Source organism: Marmota flaviventris, chromosome 11, assembly GCF_047511675.1.
Source record: "Marmota flaviventris isolate mMarFla1 chromosome 11, mMarFla1.hap1, whole genome shotgun sequence".
Classification (NCBI taxonomy): domain Eukaryota; kingdom Metazoa; phylum Chordata; class Mammalia; order Rodentia; family Sciuridae; genus Marmota; species Marmota flaviventris.
This window is the reverse complement of record NC_092508.1, coordinates 95,935,230-95,943,519: the sequence shown is the minus strand read 5'-3', so window position 1 is coordinate 95,943,519 and position 8,290 is coordinate 95,935,230. Positions and strand designations below refer to the sequence as shown.

The following is an 8,290-nucleotide window of genomic DNA, read 5'->3' as shown; positions in this document are numbered from 1 at the left end:
CAGGTAGGGTTGGCTTCTCCTAAGGCCCCTCTCCTTGGTTTGCAGATGGCAATTTTCTATTTGAATCCTCATATTGTCTTCTCTCTATGTGTGTCTGTATCCTTATCTCCTTTCTTATAAGAACACCAGTCCTGTTGGGTAAGGGCCCACACCCATGAGTTCATTTTGCTATAATCATCTCTTTTTTTTTTTTCATTGTCATTCAACTGGATTGGACTTCACACTTCAGATAGAGCCCTAATATCCAGAGTATACAAAGAACTCAAAAAATTAAACAATAAGAAAACAAATAACCCAATCAACAAATGGGCCAAAGACCTGAACAGACACTTCTCAGAGGAGGACATACAATCAATCAACAAGTACATGAAAAAATGCTCACCATCTCTAGCAGTCAGAGAAATGCAAATCAAAACCACCCTAAGATACCATCTCACTCCAGTAAGATTGGCAGCCATTATGAAGTCAAACAACAACAAGTGCTGGCGAGGATGTGGGGAAAAGGGTACTCTTGTACATTGCTGGTGGGACTGCAAACTGGTGCGGCCAATCTGGAAAGCAGTATGGAGATTCCTGGGAAAGCTGGGAATGGAACCACCATTTGACCCAGCTATTGCCCTTCTTGGACTATTCCCTGAAGACCTTAAAAGAGCGTACTACAGGGATACTGCTACATCGATGTTCATAGTATAATCATCTCTTTAAAGGCCCCAACTCCAAACATATCTCATTTTGAGCTTCTAGGGGTTTGGACTTCAACATAGGAATTTGGAAGAGGACATAATTGAGCCCATGGCAGTGGTGTCTATTTTTGTTTGCTGGGTCCCTGGGCCATGGTAGATATAGTTTGATATAAGGTGGGTGGAATTGGAGATAGTAGCTAAGGTGAGTCATTTGGGCTTTCTATGCCTGTGTGACTAACCTCCAGTAAGGACCTGAATGGTCACACATCACACATGCAGTCACACATGCGATCACACACACGGTGTGGCTGGGAGGATGAAGTGTGGTCCATGTAACTCTTCTGAGAGGGGATCCTGCAAACTCAAGACTGGTGTCTCCTGCACCCTGCCCTCTGCCCACCCTTTCCTTTGCTGATTGTAGTCTGTATCCTTTCAATGTAGTGTTATTGTGTATCAATACCCTTTCTGAGTTCTGGGGGTCCTTCTAGGGTCATTGTCTAAGGGAGATCTTTGTGGGGATCCCAGTAAAGCAGCCATAAAAAAATAACTACGTAAGGCAAAGAAAGCTAAACTCATTCAGACCCGGCTGAGATGGGAACACCTGTTAACCAATGAGAATCTTCCCTTCCTAGGCACCTGCAAGTGGATGGGGGTCCTAGCCTTCCCTACATGAATAAGAAGGTGTTGAAGAAGGAGTGCCAGGTGTAACGGCAGAGTGGTCATCTCCTTGGGGACATCCAGGTTCCTGTTTTATGCTTTTCTTTTAAGGAAATATGTTCTGAAAACAATCTTACGTCTAGCTCTCTGAAGAGGGCCCTGTCCCCTTCTTCTTGTGCAGCCTCCAAAGCTGAGTGGCCAGGGGCATAATGGTTGCAGGTGTGTTGTTAGATCCTGAGAGGACACTTAAGATCCACAACCCTGCTGCTACTGCCTCTTAACAGTTCCTGGGAGCAGGGCAACGTGGCTGGGTAAGGATTGTACCTTTCTCTCCTAGCAGCACTATGTGAATGCAAGTGTGATGTGAGATCATCCAGGGTTTTCACTGGGAGCTGATTGTAGAGACTTGGAGAACCCCCAGGACAGATGTTAGCTACTGTCTTCAGTCTCTGGGAGGTCAAACTATATCTAGCATACCTAGGGATCCAGCAAGATTCATACTATTAAGGGGTGAATTTTGTATCTCTCACCTCCAAAGTTCATATGCTGAAGCCTTCACCCCTAGTCACTTAGAAAGTGGCTGTGTTTGGAGATAAGGTCTTTACAGAGGTTGTTAAGGTCAGAGGAGGCTGTTAGGGTAAGCCCTGAACTAGCATAACTAGTATCCTTATAAGGACAGGAGATTGGGACCCAGACACACAGGAGGAAGACATTGGAAGAACCATGTACAAGCCAAGGAGAGAGACCTCAGGAGAAACCAAACCTTCCCACACCTTGATCTCAGATTTCAGCCTCCAGAGCTGTGAGAAGATATGTTTCTGTGGTCTAATCCACCCAGCCTCTGGCACTTTGTTATGGCAGCCAGAGTAGCCTATGTGTGAGCTGAGATGCTTCTTTGCAATGAGCTCATGTGAGGCTGAAGATGTCACCTGGGAAATGATACAGCACAGCTGGCCCTGCTGCTCTTTGGCTATGTGCCTTTTCCAAAATCTGACCCCTCTTGCACCATGGCTTCTGCTCCGGGACATTTTATTCCCTTTCCTCTTCTCTCTCTTCTTCTGATCAGTGTGTGTGGCCTCCTTTGCTCTGCTGTTTGCAGGAACCACGGTTCTGACTCATTCCTGATTGTAGGGTCCTGAGGTTTCCCACACATCATGCAGACTGGGTGTTAAAACAATGAAGTCAAAGTGAACACCCCTGGAAGAATTAGGATAAGTGAGGAAGTAATAGGTGAACACTTTGCAGATGCAGAAAACAATAGCTAGATGCCTGATCCCAAGAAGTTTCTGGATTTGGGAGCTGCAGCCATGTGGGACATATGTGGGAAATGGGAGAAGGTGATTCACTTCCCCCCAGCACCCCTACTCATGAAGATGTTCTGTGTATACTGCTGAGAGGAGGAAGCCACCCTGGTGTCAGAGGCATGCCAGGGACCTCTGTGAGCACAGAAGGGATGCCAAGCCAGCCTAGTCCACCTGCTGGCCCAATTCATGCCATTTGCTCAGCTGGGGCTGGGGCTGAGGGGCTCTGCATGCCCACCTGTCTCTAGCATGGCCACACTGGACAGATTCCTTGATGAATGGGAGGTTTGGAGATATGGTGAGACTCGGGTGGGAAGACCAGTCCACCTGAGTGTTTCCTGAATATGAGCCATGATGGGGGCATGGATTAAAATGGGGAGGAGGAAGGGGCCTGATCAGAGGGATGGAGGGGCTGGCTTCTCTATGATGAGCTTCTCTTAGGTGGTTAGTCAGCTTTCCACTGAGGTCACACAATACCTGAGAATATCAACTTAAACAGGGGAAGATTGATGTCAGAGGTTTCAGTCCATGGTCACTTGGTCCTGTATTTTGAGCCTGGACATGATGGTGGAGAGCATGTGGTGGAGCAACACTGCTCACCTCCTTGTGTCCAGGAAGCTAATGGACAGCGTGAGGAAGGGTCAGGGATGAGATGTCACCTTCCAGGTCATGGCTCATGACTCCGTTCCTCCTGCTAGGTCCTGCCCCCTCTAGTTTCTATCACCGGCATCATGATTGAATAGTCCATTCAATTATAAAATCATCAGTGAATGAAACCATCGATGAGATCAGAGCCCTCCTGATCCAATCACAACCCCAAACCCCACCTCTGAACACGGCTGCATGGGGGACCAAGCTTCAGTACTTGGTGAGCCTTTTGGGGGACATTCCAGACCCAAACCATAAGGCCTGGTTCTACACCTAACGTACTCTGGGGAGGTTTTTGGAGACTCTTGATTCCCCGGGACGCTGCAGACACCACAGTGGCCCTTCTAGTCAGAATGGGAACCCATTGGAGGGAGTAGACATTTTATGAGTGTTCATGGTGTGCCACCTACTGTGTGTTTAATTCTCATGGTGTCACTTGCAGTGGTTGACATGGTCTTAAATCAAGAAACTGAAACCCAAAAAGACCGTGTGGTTTCTCCAGATAGCAGAAAGCGAAACTGGACTTTGAACCAAAGGCTTCATTCCCATGGGTGACACTGAACATGGATAACAGCTTTCACTAGATATCAGTAGTATCTCAGTGCCCACAGTGGGCAGACGCTCTAAGCAGTCATCTCAGAACTTCAAAGCACTATCTACCCTTACAGACTTGCCCTGATGGTCAGCCAGGCAGTGGGTCCTCCCCCACCACTTTTGTTGGCTTGGGGAAGCTCAAGCATTTACAGTCTTTGTGTGGAGTTGAAGCTTATGTCTCAAGCTTATGTCTCTGCATGATCTTCTAATGCTATGGTCCCCAACCCTTGGGATGTCCCAGGCCCACATGAAGATGCTGTGCATTGAAACCTCAGCAGCTGGGTAAGGTTCCATCCTTCACCAAGTCCACTGCTCTGGGGAAAGCTATGTCCTGGCCTTCTTGATTCTTCTGTCTGTTGTACTGAGTGAGGAAGGGTCAGGGATAAATTCTGGACCTCTTATTCCACCACTTGTCCCTTCTGGACTCTGTATCTTGAGAAGTCATCTTCTCCCAACCTGAGCATCCTTGGATCTACACCTTTTTTTTTTTTTTTTAGTGCTGGGATTGAACCCAAGGCCTTGTGCATGCACGGCAAGCACTCTACCAACTGAGCTATATCCCCAGCCTCTGGAGTCCACACTTCATCCTGGCTCTTGAGGGCTGTAGATCTGCTAGACATGGCTAGCCAGGCTTCTCCCTTTAACTTCTTCCTGTGGATCCTGACTCTGTTGGGGGAACCAGAAATCCTAGCTTTGCATAACATCACCTCAAGTGCACCAGGAAGTTACTCCAGCCAACTCTAGCACACATGTGTGTTCACACACACGTGCATGTATATACTCATGTACATGTGCACACACAAATGTGCATACACACATACCACAATAGACACGTATACACATGTGCATATGCACACGCACACACACAAGCCCCAATTTTGTTTTACCTTTAGGGCACACACCCTCATTCTCTCTGTGTTTCAACCCTTCTAATAGGACTGAATTCTGGACCCCTCATCCCACCGCCTGCTGTGAACACACACTAGGCCATCTTCATGAGCCTTGCAGGGGGTGCACCCAGGTGAGCACTGTGTGGTGGAAACAGTGCCTGGGCTCTGGGCAGTGAGTGCAGAGTGTTGGGGAGCAGGTCCCCAGGCACCAGGAGTCAGGGTTGTGCTGCCCCGGGGAACACACACAGGCTAACAGGCCACTATTAGACACTGGAGCTATCTTTGGAGGTGAAGGGTTATCTACATCTACTCTGCTCTGTAAACTCCTTCACAGTGGGTGTCCTCCTTCAAGGAGGAGGCTGGGCTGACTCAACACCCCTGCAGATTCCTCTGTCCCAGGCCACTGTTGCTCTCCTCTCCACCTGACTTCTGGTTCTCAGGTAGGGAACAACTGTGCCTCAGCCCAGTCAGGCCCGGCCAGTGATTGCATAGAAACCTCTTCTGTAACCTCAGCACAGGGCTGTCACCAATTAGTGAGGGAGCTCAGAGGGGACCAGGCAACACAGCTAGGAGGTGGGATGAGGTTTCCTGCCCTCTAGTGCCCTTCCTAAATATCCAGGGTCGGTCTCAGAGCCCTCTGCAGTCTCCTCTGAGATACAGGGATCCAAGCTGCTGTGGGGTTGTCCATCTTCCAGGGAAAGATGCTTACCTGGGAGCAGGTGGAAGCTATAGATCTCTCCACTGCCCTTTCTCACAGTGGTCTTCCTGGAGGTAGTTTGGGCCTGAGCAGACCCTTCTTGCAGGACAGGGGCCACAAGGCCTTATCCGCTTGGGCCTCAGTGCAGATCTCTCTCACCCACCCTGAGAGGTAAGGGCCACACAAGAACTCTGGGCCCAGATCCTCTTATCCTGAAGAGCTTAGCAGGACACAAGAAAGCTTGTGTCCTCCCTCCCCAATACATAGCTGAAACCTCATTCCAAAGTGCTGCTGCGCGGAGGCAGGGCCTTTGGGAGCTGATAAGGTCAAGAGTAGGGAGCCTTCCTGAATGAATCTTAGACAAGAGGCCTCAGAGTTCTCCTCCCTTTTCCACCAAGCGAGGGCACGGAGAGAAGGCACTGTCCGTGAAGAGGAAGTGGACCCTCACCAGACACTGAATCCGCCAGCACCTTGATCTTGGATTACCAGCCTTTAGAACTGTGAGAAATAAAGACATATTGTTTTTAAGCCACTCCGTCTATGGGGCTTCATCCTAGCAGCCCGAATGGACTCAGACACCGGGCTCGGCCCTGCTCTCCCAGGCTGCTGTTCTTCAGAACTTGCTGTCTCTTCCTGTACCTCGCCACCATCTCCAGACACCTGGCATGTGGATCGCAGGCAGATACTCCCAGGGTGATGCCCTCTCCAGGAACCTCCGGCCTCCTTTCCAATTCCTTTCAGCTGCAGTCTGGTCCTTCTGATACAACTGGCATCCCTCACCTCTCACCTCTGAGCCTGTGCCCTTTACCCATATCATACCCCTACCCCCACTGAATGACATGTGACCCCCCCCGGCCCCATCAGTTCATATGCTCCTGATAGCCTGGGTCAGGAGCTCAGACAGAGCAGTGGGGGAATCCTGTCTCTGCTCTGTGATGCCTGGGGAACAGCGAAGGCTAGGGCTCATCTGAAGGCTCATGGCCCTGTCTCTGGTGGTAGCTACAGTTTGTTAGCTGGGCCTCAGCTAGGGCTGCTGGTTGTCACCTTAGCAGGTGGCTAGTTTGGGCTTCCTCCAAGCATGGTGGCTGGGATCCAAGAGAACCCAGTGGAAGTGGGATTGCCACTTGGAAGTCACAGTATCACTTCCCTGTAGTCCCAGACCTCCCCTGATTCAGAACACAGGTCCCGATCTTCTCCATGGAGGAGTGCCAAAATCACGTGGGAGAAGAGGATGTGGGAAGGGAGAGACTGTGGTGACATTAAAAAGAAATTAATCTCCCACAATACCCACAGATGAAATATTGTCCAAGCTCCTAGCGTATGCCAGATCCCAGTCATTCACTGGGGATGCAAAGACAGGTACCACAGACAGACACAGTCCTTGCCACCTGAGAGCCAGAAGTCTATTGGGGGAGGCTGAGAAGAAGCACAGAGAAGAGCTGAGCTTCTGTGTGGACCAGCGACTCCCTCCCAGGACTAAAAATCCACTAGTTCTTAAAGGCTTTGGTTGGAGTGCTTCAGGATTCATGAAATAGGAACTGCCCAGAGATTTGAACACTCACTCTCTTGATCTTTTTTTTGGCTTATTGGTTGTTAGCCTGGAGTACCCTTGAAGGATGGGGCAGAGCCTCCCCCTGGCAGCCCTGAGCTAACTGAACACTTAATCCCTCCCCCTCACTCTCTCAGTCTACACCTCTCTGGCTCACTCTTCTCTCTCTCACTTCTCATCCTTTCTCCCTCTCCTTCCCCGTTTCTCAGTCATTTTGCGACTCATTCTCTCCTCTCCCACTCTCTCTCCCTCTCATCCTCTCACTCCATCCTTCATATACACACTGATCATTTTCCTGCCCCAGCAGTCAGACATGGAAGTTCCGTTGCAAAGGAGGCAGGGTCCTGTCTTGACCCACAGCCCAAGGGTCAACAGCCAGATCTTCAGATCACTGCAGCCACCAGCCCAGCCTGGAAATGCTTTCCAGCTCTGCACTGACCTGGTTCCTGGGGGGAGACCAGGGGGTCTTGGGGAAGCTGCTGTGGATACAGGTGGGGTGTGGGGGAGTAGGAGCTGAGCCTCACCTTTCCCACAGGTGGGACAGAGCAGCCTGTTTGCATCCCACTTTAGCACCTTGACATGAGATGAAATAAGGCAGTACATGAACAGGAACAGTTGGCTAGATTTCATATATATATATATATATATATATATATATATATATATATATATATATATTTTTTTTTTTTTTTTGGTATCACATGCCCCTTTGGAGGTTTGTTGAAGTCCTTGGACTCCTCTCCAAAGCTTCAAATAAAATCTATAAGATCATCAAAGAAGCATGTATGCTGAAATACATTTATCAAGACATTTAAAAGACATATCCGGGTTTCAGGAGTATACGAATTTCTTTTTTATATATTATAGAACATGCTGTGGTGCGTCCAATTCTGTTGTCTTCCAAAGTAGTGTCGAGGATGACCAGGCCTGGTGTGGCTCACATTCATCACGGAGGGAAGTGCTGAGGCCTTGCCACTGCCCTGAGCCCCTCGGGTGGGGAGTCCCCATGTGTAAGCCCCTCAATTGATCTAAGCCTGGGTGTGTGTGGGGGGAGCTGGCTGCCTGAGTTACTCCCCAGGGGTTAATTTTCCTCCCATTCTGAGCAGACGCTCCTCAGATTACACCGACATTTGAGGCTTGGGTTTCGGCCACATTTTCAAATTTTTCTCTTCATTTGCACAGAAACCTGAGCAGCTTCTGCAGTCTGATTGCATCATTAATCATAGTGTGACTGCTTGCATGCCCAAATGGAAAATCTGTTCTTTGTTTCT

General features: G+C 49.2%; 1 long non-coding RNA gene across 1 annotated transcript; it reads left to right on the top strand.

Moving 5' to 3' along the window:
• The first annotated feature begins 3,430 nt into the window (after positions 1-3,430).
• LOC114093873 (uncharacterized) lies at positions 3,431-5,958 on the top strand. Its single transcript, XR_003582952.1, has 3 exons — positions 3,431-3,509; positions 4,820-4,904; positions 5,873-5,958. It is a non-coding gene; the product is annotated as an uncharacterized lncRNA (long non-coding RNA).
• Positions 5,959-8,290: the final 2,332 nt, after the last annotated feature.